The 19,350-nt window shown below is 31.5% G+C and overlaps 1 protein-coding gene across 1 annotated transcript in view; it reads right to left on the reverse strand.

Annotated features, from left to right (window-relative positions):
• The window catches only part of SEMA3C (semaphorin 3C), a 200,462-nt gene that overhangs the window by 111,156 nt on the left and 69,956 nt on the right, over positions 1–19,350 (reverse strand). The window lies entirely within an intron of this gene.

Here is a 19,350-nt window from a genome sequence, read left to right on the forward strand (position 1 = left end):
GCACCCAAACAGTTGAAATAATAGTTTCCATTTAGATAGTGCTTTTTGACTTATAGAGAAAATGAATAACTTACTTTATCTTAAAAAAAGGAAAGAGAAAATGAATAAAAGGAATCCGGCATTAGGATTTGTCAAGGCATGATCAATGAGAAAATAAAAGAGCTAAGGATTTGAGGGGAAATAACTATAAATTGATTCAGAGCTATTATGTCTCAGAGGCCAGAAAGTCCAAGCTGTATGACTAAGTCAAAGTCCTTTAACTCTCAAGGCACTTTTGCAGTGAGACAACTAAGAAATAATGTCAGCTGCTTGAGGCTTTAGTTTCGACTCTAGTAAGTCAAAAGAACAATTTCATTGTCTTTTAAGGAAAAGCTATTATAACTTGCATGGTTAGAACATTGCTCTCACCATGATAATGCTTAAACTGTCTTTTTTACTTAAAAAAGGAGCATCCATATAAATCATAAAGCATCACTTAAATTGAATTATCATCATTACGGTCTTTCAGTGTCACAAAATATATAAAACAAATATTGAGAAATAGTCAAATAAGTCGTGTTGCAATTTTAATGACAGATAAAAATCTATACTTTGGAGGAGAAAGGGATTTCAAATTCTACTTTTTCCTATAACATATCTAAAGAGAAGTAACATTTGCAGTTACAAATTCTTGTAGTTTATAAAACATATACACACACACACACACACACACACACACACATATACACACACAGGATTGTATAATGAATGGTAATCAAAACCAACATCAGGATTTAAATTCAAAATCATTAACAAGTATTCTGAGAAAAGTAATAGTCCTTACAATATGAAGGAAAGAAAAAACATGTACCCTCAAAATTAGTCAATATGTATCAGCACTTCAATATAATTTTAAATAAAAAGAAATATAAATAATTAAAAGAATGGGGCAAAATGAAAATCTTCTGGATTATGGTTCCAATAGTTCATTTGATATTGTTTCTTATAGTCAACAATATATAAATTGTCAGATTAGATTGTTTTGTTTTTCAAACATCTTTCTTTCCAACATCTTTTCTCATCTTCCTTGACACTCTACAAAACTGTACTTCATTCATATCCCTAAACCCTAGTGAATTATTTATTCAATACACTGTTATTCTCTACTCTCAAATCCCCTGTTTCTTTGTCTAATAGTTGACCATGCTTTAACAAACTGATGCTGGATGACTCCGACCTTCTGCTTTTCTTTCTTTCCCATATGCTACTGAGCTGGACAAGAAGGAAGTGGGGAGAGCAAAACATTTATTTATTTAAAATAACTTATTTAAAATAATTAGGACCAATATTTGCTTTTCTAATCTCAACTAGATCCATACTGAAAGAATGTACTCATCCTACTTTCTTCTAGTCCAATCTCTATTTAAAACTTGAAAACTTGGATATTTTTCAAGATTTTTATACATTACTAAATTCTTATGCTCAAAACTCCCTTTCATACTAGTTTACTTTGTTAGTAAAAACTCTGTTGCCCTCTATCTTATCTTTGTAAATAGCTTTCTTGCACACCTGGAAAGTTCTCTCTAATATTTTTCAATTCATGACTCACCTGATTTCCTCCAAATCTTCCCTCCAGTACTTTTTTCTGGATGAGGTTGTTCTTATTCCTCCTAGCCTACTAACTCTTTCCCCTTCGAGATTATCTATGGATATGCTTTAAATTAGGGAAGGTAGATGGTAAAGTGGATAGAGTTAAGATTTGAAATCAGGAATATTCCTCTTCCTGAGTTCAAATCCAAAAATAATACACTATCTAGCTGTGTGACACTTAGCAACTCACTTAAACCTATTTGCCTCGTTTCTTCATTTATAAAATGAGCTAGAGAAAGAAGTAGCAAATCATTTCATTATTTCTTCAAAGAAAACCCAACATGAGGTCATAAAAAGTCTGACATGAGTTAACAACAAAAATGCTTTAAGTTTAAATGTGTCCTATATGCCAATATATGTATCTGTTATTCCCTCCCTGGACCTTTTCCAGTAAAGCAAATAATATGCTATTTTTATCTTTAGACTTCCAGCACCTACCTAACACAGTAACTGGTACATAGTGTGGGCTTGATTAATCAATTGGTTCAAGGTTAAACTAAATTGTGTTATAAAAGTCCCAAACTCTGCAATTAAAAATAGTGTTTTGTAGCTAAGATGTCCAAATTCTAGTGTAAATATGATGCATAACGAAAGGAAAAGCCAAACTTTTGTGATATGCACAGGTCTGTGTAGTTGAAAGTGATACTTACTGAATTCTTCCTTCTTTTTTCTAGACAGTAACTTTTATTTTTAATGTTATTACTGAGAAATTCTGCATATCCATCCAAAATGGGGATTCAGGGTCAATTATACTTTCTAAATTTTAAGAAAAAAGTAGTCCCATTTTTTTTTTTTTGATTCTAAAAAGTCACTCAGAGAGGAATATTTTAGTTGGAGATAATGTTCCTTCTGTATTATTTTTAAGTAATTTTTTTAATAAAACAAAAAAGACATAAAGCAACTTTCTCACACATTATACCTCAAACACCTCCATAACTCATCTGGAAATTATTCTATCTTGCAAGGCTATCCTTAGGGTTTTCAAACAATCAGGCTATATTTTAACCAGGACAGTGAGTTCAAATCACTGTATGAGATTGTAGAGATCTTCCATTTTAACCTGCTTTCCTTACTAAAAACTGATATCCAAAAAGATAAGGAAAAAATTCTAAACATTTGACAAATATTTATTAAGCAATTAAAATATTCAAAGAAGCATAGATTTATAGAAAGTAATTGGATGAAGTGTGTTTTAATTTTGACCCTTTACTTTTCCTGTGATCTCAAGAAAGCAACTTAATTTCTCCATCTCAGTTATGATTCCAAATATCTATTGTTCTTTAAATCTATGTTCCCATGAAGAAAATGTGATCTTTCAACCAAAAATATAATACATTTCTGAATAAAGCATTATTCTACTCAGACATTGAAAATAATATGCTTGATATTCTGCTAAGCAGAATTTCTTTATGGTCTGTTGTAATATTAAGTCAGATAAATTCAACATTCTATTAAGTTAAGTGGTTTTTAATTGCTCCCTAATAATATACAAAAGGATTGCTATAAAAATTCTCCATCAAAAATTTTATTTACAAGTATACATTTGTTGAGAAGTAATGTTGCAGTGTGCTTAGTGAACTGCCGAATTTCACTGAAGTAGATAGAAATGGCCAATTACCACTAAGCTGGGAAGCAAAGTTATTCCAATGTCTTGCCAAAAAATTCCCTCTTTAAGTTTTCCCCTGAAGAATTACATAAGACCACCCACAACTTTCAACCAGACAGACTATCTGGAATTTAGCAATCCCTAACCCAAATAATTGAACCTTCTCTTTCAATGTATACTTTTTAAGCCATTTTTACTTATGTACAAGAAGAAACAGTTAATTGTATATTCTAATCCTTCAAAACTATTTGATAAATCAAAATTATGTAGTGACTGAATAAATATATTGATCATTTTTGGAAAATGCACTTAATTTATCTAACCATTATTTGGGTCATTTTGATCTGTTTTGGGCATACTTCTATTCTTGGATTTAAATAAACAGTTCTGAAAATGTAAATAATAGTTGATTCATGTCATCAAATAATGAAATACATTTTTCCTTTTTCTCTTCCTTCTATTCTCCACTCTCATTATCCAGCACTAGTTCTACAATGTTTAGAAAATTATACCAGAGATTTAAATCAAGCAGGGTGGAATATACCTGTATGTAGGCCAAGACATAAAAAGAGTGGGTATGTATGAAAAATCAAAGAATTTATGCATGATAAAATTTTTCAATAGAAATTTAAGGCATTTTTGTCTTTTCCCATGGTATAATATATGAAATCTTTTCAAATATTACAATATTAATATTTTTGAGAGAAAGTAAAAGGACACTAATTAAGTCATTCAATATGACATTTACCTTCTTTATATTGCAAATAAGAAATAGGTTTATATATTAAATAATAGATATATATCGATATAAATATGACATTAATAGATTATGTTCTTTTTTGCATAATTAGATTTTAATTGTTGCCCAGTAGCAGAAAAAAGAATCGGTATAAAAAGGCTTATTAAGTGCTTCATTTCCTTGTAATTTCTTCATTTAGAGTAATATTGTACTACCCTCCTTGGGGAAATACTGCCTTCACATGAGATAGAAATGGACAATTACCACTAATGGGAAAGTCACACTCTTTCACTTTTTTCCCCAAAACACCCCTAGCACTACTACCACCAAATCAGATATGCTAGAGATAAATACACACACACATACACACACACACACACACACACACACACACACACACACACACACCTGGGAGTCACAAGCAAAGATGATAACCAAACCCATGAAATAGATGAGGTCACCAAGACAGAGAGCACAGGATAAAACTCTGGAGTATTTCTACAGTTAGAAGGAATGATATAAAAGATAAGCAACCAAAAGAAGTTAAGAACAAGTGGTCAGCCAGGTAAGACGAGAACTAGCAGTATCAACAACCACAAACCATCTTGTTTCTTCCCATTTTTTTTGACTCACTCTCATTGCAACAACCTAGATATTTGCCCATTTCCATCAAGATTTGAAATAATATCAAGGACTGCAGTCATATTCTATCACTTAAATTGAATACATTTGCATACTACAACTCATCCTTAAAAAAGATATCTGATAATATTACTCATAAACATACTTCAATCCTCTTCTACTCTCCATTCACATTTCATAGCAACGCATATGTTGCTTTATTGAGTTTCTACTGCCACTTTAATTCAGGTTTAGAAGACCATAGAAAACATAATTTTGCAACTATATTTCTGAAATTAGCATTAAGCACTTCTGTTTTCTCCCAGCATGAATGGACAATTACATAATCTGCTATAGTTGCTACTAATCTGAATGAAAAATGCCAGTGTTATTTTTTGCTAATTTTTAAAACTTTCAGATAGAATTTTAACATGGAAATAATAAATACAGTTTTTGTTGCTGTGGTTCAGTTATTTTTCAGTTGTTCGACTCTTTGTGATCACATTTGGGATTTTCTTGGCAAAGATACTGAAGTGATTGCCATTTCTTTTTCCAGGTCATTTAACAGATGAGGAAAATGTGACAAAAAGAGTTCAGTGACTTTCCCAGGATGCCACAGCTACTAAATATCTGAGGCCATTTTGAACTCCAAAAAATGAGTCTTCCTGAGTACACATCTGACATTCTGTCCCTATGCCACCCAACTGCCCCCAAAATACAGTGCCTTTAAATATTATTAAGAAACATACACAGTGTATTAGCACTTTGTCAAACAGAAAAAGAAAAGACAAATAAATGTTTAGTATTGTGATCTTTCTATAAATGTAAAATGATTGTCAAACTTTTCAACTATAAAGATCATTAATTATCAGTCCTTATTATTTTGATATTTGAAGAATTTTAATTAAAATCTTGCTGGTATGAAGGTTGGAGAAAAACTTGGGTTTTTTTAAAGTATATTTTCCTAAATTCAGGGTTCCATTGTTGGCATCAAAGACAGATGCAAATGGGTAATTTGTTAATGGGTAATTTTTAAATGGGTAATTAATTTTAAAATGGGTGATTAATTAACTTAGAGAGTTTCCATTATAAGAACACTAGCTACCAATGTAGACTGTAAATCCTTTTTGATGTGCATGATTATTGCTAGAAAGAGCTGTCCAGAGATACAAAAGAAGTGACTTTCCTAAGATCATATATTAAGTGTCACAGAGTATCTGAGTGTACATTTTCTTAATTCCATGTCCCACACTCTAGGATACTATGCTATTCTCCAACCTTTATATATATCACCATAGATTCACAGATTTAGAAATAAAAAAGACCATACTAAACTAAACAGCTTTGTTTTACAGTTGAGCAATTGAGTTTTTGGTCCAGTTATACTGCTAATATCTGAGGAGAGACAAACTCTGGTCACAGCATTGGTTTAGATACCAATCATTCCTAAATAATTTAATCTTAGAGCTATGATTCAATTTTTGTATTACAATGTATAAATGAGAAAAACATAATCCTGCCAGTAATAAATTTGAACTTTAAAAAAAAAGACTATTTCAAAATAGCCCACTGTGCTGAACATTAAGGAAAATGTAAAAGATGATTAAGACACAATCTCTATCATTAAAGAACTTGCAATCCAATGGAAGTATACACAAAATAATAATAATGTAAGCAATATTATATATATGCATATATAATATGATATTATAATATTATAAAATAATATAAGCAAAATAATAATAATATATGTCTGCAAGATCAATGTATGACTTAATAGTAATAAATCTGATTCTATTGGAAAGAGAAATCTTAGGTGAGAAAACTCTCTCAGGAAGATGGCTGCCTTGTAACTATTCTTAGAGAGTTACCTAGAAAACTAAGGAATTAAATGAGCTGTTCAGAGTCATTCTGATAGTGTATATGCAAGGCAAGATAACTTTGAAATCTCTCTATCCACTCACCAGTTTAGCTTAATAAAAATGTAACACAAATATTGTTAATTGGGAATTTTCTAAGTCAATAGACAGCTCGCTCCTACAGATCTGATTCTGTTTGAATTTGACACCACAGCTCTAAGTCATGTTGCTGTTTATAAAAGCTTGATTTGGAATTAGAAGACTGAGGTCATGTCCTGTCTCTAAGTCTCTAAGCTATGAAATCCTAAGAATGAGGATTTAGTCAACTCTTGGAAGATGAATAGTATCTACAAAGGCAACCATCTTGGAGAATCAAACCAGGTAAGAGAAATAGCACCAAAAAAAGTGTCAGAGAACAAAAAAAGGTATAATTGTGGTATATATGAAGGCCAATCTGATTGGAGGGAAGTTTCATTTAGAAGAATAAAAGTTTAGGCAAGGTTATGGATAAATTAGTTTCCACAGAATCCAATACTTGATACAAAGAAAACTATGGCCATGAGCTATAGATGTGTAGCCAACTCTCTGAAAAACTTATGTTCTTTCTCAAGAGAAAACAGTTGAGAAAGTATAATTGGTTCAGGACTATCCATCAGCAATATTAGCATAATTACTCAAAGTTTTGCCATCCTAGGTTCCCTTTTATGTAAAAGGAGAGAACAACTATGTAAATACATATATACAAACATATATATAAACATACACATGCATGCACATATACATGCATATTACACATGTGTGCCACACACAAAAACTGTTCATTAGCAGGGTAATATAAAAACCCTAAGGAAATACTCTATGTAATTAATAAAAACAGTGATCTGAGAAGAAAAGCATTCAGGTGATTTTGGCTTCTCTCAGAAATTTTCCTACCTTCATTTCTTTTTATTCTTTCTGAAGGAAAGAGTGCACTTTTAAATAGTTATTGCTGGTGTTAATGAATACACAAATACATTTTGTCACAATTTCGTTAATAAGATAGAACTTTGAGTTAGAGGCAAGAGAACTCCATCATATCTATCCCTTTGTTTTCTGGGAATAATCCCTTTGGAGACTCTAGGTAATCTTTTTATATGTGTACAACCGATAATCCTTTTTTTTTTTTTTTTTTGGTAGCAGCTTAATCCTTGATATTATTGATGTTACTGGTTTAAACTGCATTTTTTCCTCTTGCTACAGTAGCTATTATCACTTATTTCTCACAATATTTTTAAAGAAAAAAGAATTATTTTATTAAGTTCTTTTCAGAGAAAATGTATTCTTTTCCTCTAAAATGCCAATGCTGAAAATCAAATATCCTATGTAGTCAAATATTTAACATCAGCTTAAAACAATTCTTTTTTATAAAACAACAAATACATATAATTGTGACAATACAAGCTACTTCTATAATCATTAGTGATTTTTTTTACATAATTGGTTAAATTATATTACCTCTACCTCCCCTCCAAAAAAAAAAAAAACTCTCAAAGAGAAGGACATAGAGTTTATATAGATCTTGCCACTTACTTTTCATCAGTCTCACTGTTTTTCTTCTATTTATTGCTAGATTGATCAACCTGCTAAGGGGCATCTAATATGTGAGAAATTGTGCTAGAAATAAAACTATTCCTTTCCTCAAGAAACTTACATTTCACTGGTAGAAACAATGATAATGGGGCTCACATTTATATGACACTTAGTCTATACCAGGAACCTAATAAGCACTTTACAATTATTACCTCATTTGATAGATAGTTAGATGGTGGTTAGATGATAGGTGATTATATGGATAGAGTACCAAGACTGGCATCAGGAAGACTCAAGTTCAAATCTGTCCTCTGGTATTTACAATCTGGAGAACTTTAGGCAAATCATATAAATGGTCAGATGGACACATTCTAATCATATGTAAAGTGAGGCTAGCAATAAGTATTTCCCATGGTTATAGTGAGGATCAAATGAAACATGGACACATAAAAATAAATTCAAAGTATATACAAAGTAAATGGTAGATTTGGGGAAGAAATATTAGCAGATGGGGGACAGACAATCAAGAAAAGTCTCATGTAGTTTTAGCTAAGTTTTGAAGGGAGTTAAGAATTCCAAAAGAGAAAAGTGAGGAACCAATGCAATTTGGGAATGGAAAACAGCTGGTACAGTCATGGAAATGGGAGATAAAATTGGACCCCCACATACTCAAATAAGGCAGTAGTGAAAATGAAGTGAAAAATACCCATGCCGTGAATGAATCCCACTCCAATACAAATGACTTACTACTCCCATCATTGCTATATAAAATGATGAGATAGGTCAGACCACGGGGTGTTTAGTATCCTTTCTAACTTTAATAGTTAATGAGTTGTTGACTTTAAGTATTTCTGGATATTCCCATAGGAATATATAGACTCCCATTTCCAAATTTTCTACAGCTCTTTCAAAATTCTGAATAATGCAAATACTTTCAAATAATAAAACCTGCTTTACTTGTGGATGTATTATAAAATTTTGTTGTATAACTTTTGGAAATTTTTCTAAGATATAAAAGTGTTTTCTGTTTTTTTAATATTTCCCAAGATATTCTTTCCTATGGTTCTAATCTTTGGAATGTGGGCCCACTATCTATCAATATCATTTCTTTGTTTAGATATAGGACATGACATAATTATTTAACAGTATAGAGCTCTAGAAAAGATCTTTAAATATCTAATTTCATCCCTGCATTTTACAGATGAAGAAACAAAGGTCTAGGGGAATTGTTTAACCTTCTCAAGATCATACAGGGACACAAAATATGGCAGGCCCTATGAAAATGGAAAGCTTTTGGGGGTAGCTTCGACAATTTACTATATCTGTGTCATCTGAAGACCACCCTAAATTCAGAGGAGCTTGTCCCCTAAAGGGTAGACAATAGGTGATGAACTTTTGCCCAAGACAACTCATGAAATATAGAAAGTGTTAAGATTCCACGTTAAAATAGGGAATATTCATACTGATGAAATTGGGATCTTTTATAATGTGAAAAGTGCTACCTAAACATCATCGTCATCACCACCATCACCATAATGAGCATTATCATCCTTTAAAAAAGACAATATTTGGCAATATTCTGCTAAAAACACATATGATATTTCTATTGTCACCATCTTTAAACATGGTGTAAATGCTTGAAATAGTGTTTGTTATTTCAGAAATTCCTTAAGAACACTAAACAATAAATACAAAAAATATATACCCAATTCAAAGCAGTATAATAACCCAACATTTCAGAACTAGACATTTGGAGTTTGAGAAAACTGATTTAGAAACCCTAGAGTGTGGATTTTCATTGGAATCAGTTTTAGCCATCTGGACTATGTTTGAAAGAAAATATTATATGACCATCACCCCCAAATCCACTCTCCACCTCCCTTTCTCATTATCTGCTATTTCATTCAAATACATACAAACTATTAAACAAAAGGATTGGAGAGGAAAATGATTAAAGATAATACATCATAAATTCCAATGTAATTTTGAAAGTTCCCACCAATTGGCAAAGAGTACAAATAATTTCATTATATGTGTTGTGATGAATAGATGAGTAATATTTGAAATTAAAATGTTCTTTATTTTTCATTGAAATCCAATGCATAATAAATGAATGTTTAAAATATAGAGAATCTTGCCTTTGAGTATCACTACTAAAATAAAAATTTGCCTTTTTGGATGGGATTTATGAATTTATTGATATAGGGTATTTCCTAGGAGAGAAAACCTCCCCAATAATAATAAGTGGCATTTATGTGCAACTTGAAGGTTCCCAAAGCATTTTATACGTTATCTCATTTGAGTCTCACAACCAATATAGGAAGGAGATGATGTTATTTTCTCCATTTTACAGATGAGTAAAATGAGACCCAGATTGGTAGCTCCTTTCAAATTACACAAATAGGAAGGGATCAAAGAGAATTAGAAGCTAAATCATGTTACTCCAATGCAGGCCGCTTTCCATGATAGCACAGTGCTTAAAATGAGTCCATCATTACTCTATAATCAAGAGTCTCTAAAAGTAGTATGAATCACCAAGAGATGAAGTGACAAGGCAATGGACTCAAGCTAATTTGTGTCATATTCAGGACACGAAATCCATGTTTCCTGACTCAAGCCTCTCAAACATATAACTACTCCAAATTAAGGTTATCATGTCAGTGAAACAATCTTTAAAAGATTTCAAGTTGGGAACTTTAATTCATAATGATTACCATGAATTATAATCATTATACATAGATGTCTGTATTTTATGCACATACACATATATTTTAAAACTGCTTTTTCTCACTGAATTAAAGATACATGGTACCTGGCACATGATTGGCACTAAATTAATGTTTGTTGATTGATTAACTTGATTAATTCATATTTTACTTTATATCTATTAAAACAATTCCATTAATTTCACAAGAAAAAAAACAGTGACATATATATTTTGATTTATAATTTAATTAAAAAAAAGAAACTAGAAATCTTTTTTTCATCAGATATATGGGAAAGGTGTAATCTGAATGCTATTGCTTACGAAGACTAAAAAGCAAAAAAAGATTGCTAATGTTGTAAAATCTTACTGCTAAGAGTTATTTTCCTCTAAAATCCTTTATATTATATATCTTTAGTATATATATATACATATATATAATATATATAACATATATATGTAATTCTTTATATGTCCTTATATCCTTTAGTATATTCTTTTTTAAGATACCCTCAAAATCCTTAAAAATATATTGAATTTTATCTAGTAGCAGAGTACATACATGGAACTAGTTCTTCATCTTTTTTTTTAAACTCCAGAGACATACCTTTGAAAACTATATGAAAGTTATGTTTGGATTAGATTCATTAGAACTCAGAGCCAAGTCTTAAAAAAAAAAAGTTTGATCCTTTCCAAAGTAGAAATTCCTCATTCATTGGGCAGTTGAGTAATCAGGACTTATGGGACGTACTATGGCTAGGTACTTGATACATTTTCTATTAAAAAAGCATAATGCTATCTTTGATTTGATTTTAAATTGTCTATGTTTTCCAAAGCATTCCACCCCTTTGTAACTTCCATAGAGAGATGTCCTATAATAAAGAGCAAAAACTAATTTTTATGAAAAACAGTAAAATTGACCAGAATAAAGAAAAAGTCTAACATCTATAGTGATCCATGCCCACAGTACCCTATATTGGCAAAGAGAAAAAGAGATCTCAAATCACTTCTCTGAGGCCAAGCGTGGTATCTGATACATTTTCTAAGCTATTTTTACTTAGTGTATGCTCTGGACCTGGTCTGATTCAGACCAGTTTGGTGCCTCAGGGTCTGAGTTAAAATAAAGTAACAAACAAGAACATCTAACTACATAGAACACCTAAAAACAAAAGGAGATCTACTGAGTTATAGCATAGAAAGAACACTCAAAAACTATACAACTTAGGCTCCCCCCTTCCCTGCTTTACTTCAGTTCTGCACACAAAAGCATGTTAGATCAGCAGAACAGAGTATGGTTTCTCTGTTAAGTCTATAAACTCCATACCTTGTCCTCTTCCATGCCTTTAAGTGACCAAGAAATTGTAATCCCCCAGTAAAGCCAATCTAAAATTTTGTTCAACAGGGTCCTGAGAAAATCTATGTAGATTCACCATTAGTTATCTTTCTATTATTTTTTCCTTTGACATATAGGATAAACAAATCTTCCATTTCTTTAGTTCAAAGCTTAATAAGTTATTGGAATTTATATTTGCCCAGGAGACACATGAAGAGCATGGAGACTCAGGGAAGCTAGGAGTTTCTCTGAGTCTATCCCATAGAAGTCTTTCATTTCGAAGACATTTTTTTTTTTTAATGAAGGAAATGAGAATAAGAATATTGAAGATGGAAGTCATATCCTCAAAAAACAAAACAGAAGGCAACTAGGTGGCACGGGGGATAGAGTACCAGCCCTAAAGTCAGAAGGACTGGAGTCCAAATCTGGCCTCAGGCACTTAATACTTCCTAACTGTGTGACCCTGGGCAAGTCACTCAGCAAAACAAAACAAAATCAGGCTTTGCCTTAAGAAAAAGTCATTCTGAAACAAAGGGAAGTTCCATTTGAAGAGCAGAGACCTTGTTACCTATGGAAGCAGTCCATTCCCCTTTTGGATTTCTCTAATTATTGACATGTTTATGCCATCGAGCCCAAAACTTCCTCTTTGTAATTTTCTGGTGTTGCTCCTAACTTGGGAGCAAATCTAATAAATCTAATTCTTCTTTCCTTCCGATACCCAAACACTTGCAAATATCACTATTTATACACCTTTCCCAAAGTTTTCTCTTCTATATGCTAAATTCCCCAGTATGTTTGACATGTTTCATTGTCTCAGGACTTTTGACTGTCCTGGTAGTCCACTACTGGACATGTTTTTCCAACTTATTAATGCCCTTCTTTAAATCTAGCTCCAGGAACTAAATGTATCCAGAATCAATCTAATGGGGCAGACTACAGTGGAGCTGTCACCTCCATGGTATTACTTAATGAAGACTAAGGCTATTTTAGTTTTTAGGACACAGTATCACACTGGTGATTTCTATCATTATAGCAAGTGACACTGTTGAATATCCAATCCTTCTTGTGGACTCAAACATTTTATGACTGCCTAACAGGCCTGCTCTCTAAGATAGGGACAATTCCCAGGCCAGAGAGCCATAGTTATACAGCTGCATGCCCTGGCCAGCACTATTTTGACTCAAAACAAAAGGAGGCTTCAGAAATCAAGATAAGTAGTTTATTTATCTTTATCTTTTCTTTTCTTTATTTTTTTTTAAAAGAAATAATAGTCATGACAATAGTCAGCTAGTTGCTGGGTTTTGTTTTGTTTCTTCATTGAAAAGGAACCAAGGCCTTGCCCTATTTCTGATTAGAAGATATTAAATAAAAATACAGCTATTAAAAATTACCAATATTATTCAAATGTATTATAAAAGAAGACACCAAATAGTTATATAATTCTAGAGATGTCATATATTAAATATCAGGCATAAAATACACAATAATATTTATATAATATCAATGATTCTAATTCAATTTTTTATTAATCTCCCTTAATTGGAGAGAAACAAAGTATTCGATGTGTTTGTTCTTCAGGAAAAAAATAGTTATGAGTCAGCATACCTTAACGATTAGCAGTCTGGCCTCCAGTCTGAAACATCTAGGTTCAAATTTCACTTCTCAAACATGCTGACTAATCTGTAAAAGTCACTTAAATGAAAGCTTAAGCTTTCAACCCCCTCTCCTCCCACTGAAAAGTCTCTAAGGCTATAAATTGCAAAGTAGTTCTAGATCATCCTTGGCTGAATACATTACTCATTGGTAGTTCCCTAAATCAATTAAATCACAGGTTGGCCCTCGTCACTCCTGTCACTGATAACCTGTTTTGCAGAAGCAGTAATTAACAACTGCTTGGCTGTCTCTGAATAAAAGCAATTCTGTAGACATTGTGGGGAATAAAGGTTTGGAATATACATTTTTTTTTAACATTGGCTATAGATAGATAATTTAAACAGTATTTGCTGGCAGATATATAAAACTTTTAAATATTACTATCACTTTTCTAGACTATACTGACCCTCTCCACTATATCTGGAATAAACTAGAACACCACTATAGCTTTACTATGGGTTTATACATAGCACAAGTCTCCTTGTGATCACTGAAATATAAATTCATTATTAAAAAAATTTGATACAGTAAGATAATAAAGATTGCCTCTCAAAAGGGGGCTTGTGCTATTTATTTGGTTGTACCAGACCTCATATGAAAGCTAATTCTCAATTTCAGGGGGGGGGGATCTCAAAGATAGTCATGTGAGGTCTAAGGTTGTATTGAGGTCAGGGCCTTACAGCTCATTACTCTTATGGGGGTAGCAGTTGTGGGGCTGACATGCATGTTTCAGCCAACTATTTGAATACTAAAGACAAAGCCATCATTGTTTGCTTCTTCAACAAACACTATGATGACAGGTGGTGTGGAACAGTAAAAAATGTGTTGGGTTTAAGGACTATCAGTAATTTTATTGTCTGTGTACTGTGTTACGTTACTTTGAGCATTTGAAAAATTTGTTTAAAGCCAGGAATGGCAACATATCCTTATTTATTACTTTTAATTAAAGGCATTAGCATTAAAATCATATGATACCATTAAATGAAAGACTTACAATAATTATGAGGATTTTTTCTCATCCAATAAATCATACAGCATAATGATACTAAAATACTAGTTGGGAAAAAATTTTTCTTTTTATTACTCAGTCACGTAAAACAGATCTGCCTTAAATACCCATGTATTATTGTAATATTGTGTGATACTTACCAGAAAGAGAAAATTCTTATAGAAAAATCTGTAAAAAATTTCTTGGCTAGTGGTAGCTTGATCTATGGTGAAGTCACTGAAAGTAGAGTCCTTTAAAGGAAGTCTACTACATTTTCAGATAACTCCTATTTTAAGAAAGTTAATCTTCATATTGAGATGAAACATGTCATCACATAACTTTTCATTGATTGAATCAATTTAGCACCTTACAATCTTACATAATATACCCAATTCTTTTTTAAATGACAGATTTTATCGTATTTAAAAACAGTTACACAGTAGTACATTTGAAGGAGATTTTTATCCTGAATCTAAATCAACCAGATTTTTTAAATGCAAAAACATCTTGATTTGAAGGTTCATGCCCTAATATCTCATCCCCTTGTAACATACCTGATCTAGGGAAAGAACATAATCACTCAAAACTTTGGATTTCTTCAACTGTAAAAATGTAAATAATATTAATCAAAAACAGATATTCTAGAAGGTTATTATAATGATCAAATGAGACAAAGTGTTTGTCCTTTACAAAGTGATAGACAATGATGTTTATAAAACCTATAAAAGTGTCCAAAGCAAATCACTTGCTATACTTCATTTAAGCCTCTCCATGGACTTATAAAGTAGTTCCTACAAGTTATTATCTCTACTTTAAAGGTGAGGAAACTGAGGTTTGGAATAGTTAAGTAATTTGCCAATAATAGAATCCAAACACCTATTCTACTTATTCTAAATACAAGGCTATCACTATGCCATACTGTTTCTATAACAAATATTGTTGGTTTATTTCTGATTTCACTGAATTTTAGATAATAACGTTATTTCTCCCATTCATCATGTTATCTAATTTCTTTCCTAATTTTTATTGGAAATTTTTAAATTAAAAAAATATATATATTTAAAAGTCAAAGCCTTTTATTTTTCAAAACATGTGCATGGATAATTCTTCAACATTAACCTTTGCAAAACCCTGTTTTTCAATTTTCACCCCTTTCCCCTGCCCTCTCTCCTAGATGGCAAGTAGTCCAATATATGTTAAACAGGGTAGAAATGTATGTTAAATCCAATATATGCGTACATATTTATATAATTATCTTGCCACACAATAAAAATAAAATCAAACTGGAAAAAATGAGAAAGAAAATTAAATGCAAGCAAACAACAACAAAAAGCATGAAAATGCTATGCTGTGAACTATACTCAGTTCCCACATTTCTCTCTCTGGATGTAGATGGCTCTCTTCATCACAAGATCATTGGAACTCACAAGATCATTGGAACTGGTTACTAATATTTCTATCCAGCCTTTTTTCCATCAAAATGATTATCATAGCTTTAGAAGACATACCATATTATTTCACCTTGGCTGGCATTAGAATATAAAAAAAAATTACAGCTTTCCAAAGAGATCCCCCAAAGAAGAATACAACACAATATACACCAAAACAGCTTTAAAGTTAATTTGTTAAAATCCATAATGAGATGACTTATAGACTGATTAATATGAAATTTCTACTGAAATATCAATGTCTAAGGCCACTAACTAGTAACTAGTGTTTACAAGTAATAAGTACTTAGTAGAAGGAACATAACTAGTAATACTTCAGTAGTTTATGAATATGAGATTAAGAGAGGTAGAAATATATCATTTTACTAAAGGACAAAGCCTCATAAACAATTGTTTCAAGAGAAAAACAAACTATTTTGTAGATTTTAAACTCAGTGCTAACATATCGGGGAGGTTGAGAGAAATAAATGACTACCAAATCTACAAATCTAAATCCAATCTTTCCTTTCAGCTCTAATCACATATTTCCATCTATCTGCTAGATATATGTATCCATCTATCCTGTCAACATCTCTAGTGCAACATATTCCACAAAGAATTGATATTCACCACCTGACACTAGCTCTATTTTCATGGCAGAGCCATCCTCCATCCTTATTCAGATTCAAAGTGTCAGTCATCAAATCAATTTATTGCAACTTAACAAATGCATAGTAATTACCTATTTTGTGAAAGGCAATGTTTTAGGCACTAGGTGTTCTAGAAAAACAAAATAAGAAAAACAAAAACAAAAAGCATCACTGCTTGCATTACCCTTACATTCTACTTGCCAGTTACCAGATCTTTGTTTTGTTTTGTTTTTAATTCAACCTCCATATCTGTCATATTCATTCTCTTCACCATTCATGCACAAAATGCTCCAAACTCCCATTGCTTCCCAAATTTGTCGTTATATTCTAATATTCATAATCTTTTCCTTCTCCAACAAATAATTTGTACAGGTATGTGAGGTCAATGAATTCAGAAAAGCTGAATACAAACACATGGAACAGAGCAGGAGATTCTTAACTCTGTGTGTGTGAGAGACAGAGACCCACAAAGAGAGACAGACAGGGAAAAGTCGATGTATGTCAATGGCCATTTTGGTGAAGCTTATGGACCACTTTTTAGAATAATGTTTTGTTGCATATATATATACACATATATACTTATACATACATATATATATATATACGTATATATATATATACATATATATATATATAATTTGCTTCATAAGTGAAAAAGATGCTAAACTTCAGTCAGAGGTTAGTGAAAATAGATACTTTTTTTTTTTCCTTATCCAATCTATTCATGGAATCCTTGAGGTTTCATAACCTGGACTCCAGGTTAAAAACCTCTGAGCTAGATAAAGGAAGGGAAAAGTCTCTTCCTATATTTGAATTTGACAATTATTTCCCTTAATATTGCACTGTAGCAATCAAATTTACATATTAAACATTGATTTTGAAAACATTTTTAGCCCTGTAAAGTTAAATATGGGGATTGGATTTGATAAATTTTAAAGGTTTTCCAGTTTTAAAAATTCTATGCTATTGTTGTTCTTCAATCATTTTATTATTGTCCAACTCTGTGTGATCCCATGTGTGATATTCTTGGCAAAGATATAGGAGTAGTTTGCCATTTCCTTTCTAAAAATTCTACAATCCATAAATGTATCTATTACATATGATACCAGACATAGATACATATTCAAAAACAGGCTGTGCATCACACCACTAGGTAGTTCTTAATTCAATTAATGGAATAATAACTATATGACTATCATGGTATGTTATAATTAAATTAAATAACATGTCACTATTAGAACATAAATCACTAATGAAGATTCTCAGGGAAATTCTCCAAAAGTATTGTTTTTATACAAAATGTTGGCTTTACAAGCCAGCATATGTTTTATTTTTTTCTTTTTAATCATTCTGAATGAACAAAGTAGAGTAACTTGGCAGCTATTTTCACTGGAATTTGGCAACATTTAAAGCAATCACATGAAAGATTAGTGTTCATAATTAAATGTAATTAGCTGGCATAATCAAATGAAAATGTGCATGTTAGTATCTAGGAAAAGGAACAGCTGATTATAGAGAGGCTGTAATTGTTTTGTGTGTCTTATCTGTCTATAGATCTGTTCTAAAGTATAGTTCATATTTCTTTATATTTTTTTCTTCTCATCTCCTAATGTTTAACCAAATTTCAGCTAGGTAAAAATGGAAAAGAGTCAAATTTTCTTCATTGATCTTCCTCAGTCCGTTCTCCTGAACTCTACATATATTTTCTTTTTCTGTGTAAACAAGTCCTGCCAGTACAGTAGATGAATCATTAGTGAAAATTAGTCAAATGCAGAGAATGGTAAACTAAGTATGGTTTTAGCTTACAATACCATGCAAAACAAACAGTATATATATATATATATATATATATATATATATATATATATATATATATATATATATATACATATATATGTATATATATATATGTAAAACTGTTCAGAGGATTGAATTGGTTTTATGAGAAACTCATCACCTTACTTAGATTTTTAAAATTTCATGTACAAAAGATGGAATCACGAGTTATTGAGGTTCAATCTGAAAGAGATGTTCATTTTCAAATGTCAAAGATGATAAAGCATCCCACCACCACCAAAAAAAACCTGGAGATTTCAATGAATTCTGAAGGGAAAAAAGGGAGGGGATCACTGACTTTAAATATATATATATATAAAATTTTAAAAATTTGAAAGCTGGAAAGCATTTCACATGAAGATATTGAGAAAGAACTAAGAAAATTTAACCTTGAGATGAAAAAACTTGAATTTGCTAGTAGAGGTGATAGGATGCAGAGAGGAAGTGATAGCTTCATTTGAAAAGTTCTCCTGTGAAAAAAGTGATTAGAGATGGTTTGTTTTGCCCGCTAAAATAGATGGGGAAATGGGAGCATATATTACTCAAATAAAAGAATACTCACTAACAAACAAAGCTGTTTAAAAATGAAGTATTGGGAATGTAGTAGATGAAATACTTAACTCCATTAATGACTGACCTAAATGATAACTATATACCATTCTGCCATTGAGTTTCTGTTTCTTAGACCATTTTCTAAACTTTCTTTCAATGAAAATGATCTTCAAATTGGGAAGAA

Source organism: Antechinus flavipes, chromosome 5, assembly GCF_016432865.1.
Source record: "Antechinus flavipes isolate AdamAnt ecotype Samford, QLD, Australia chromosome 5, AdamAnt_v2, whole genome shotgun sequence".
NCBI lineage: Eukaryota > Metazoa > Chordata > Mammalia > Dasyuromorphia > Dasyuridae > Antechinus > Antechinus flavipes.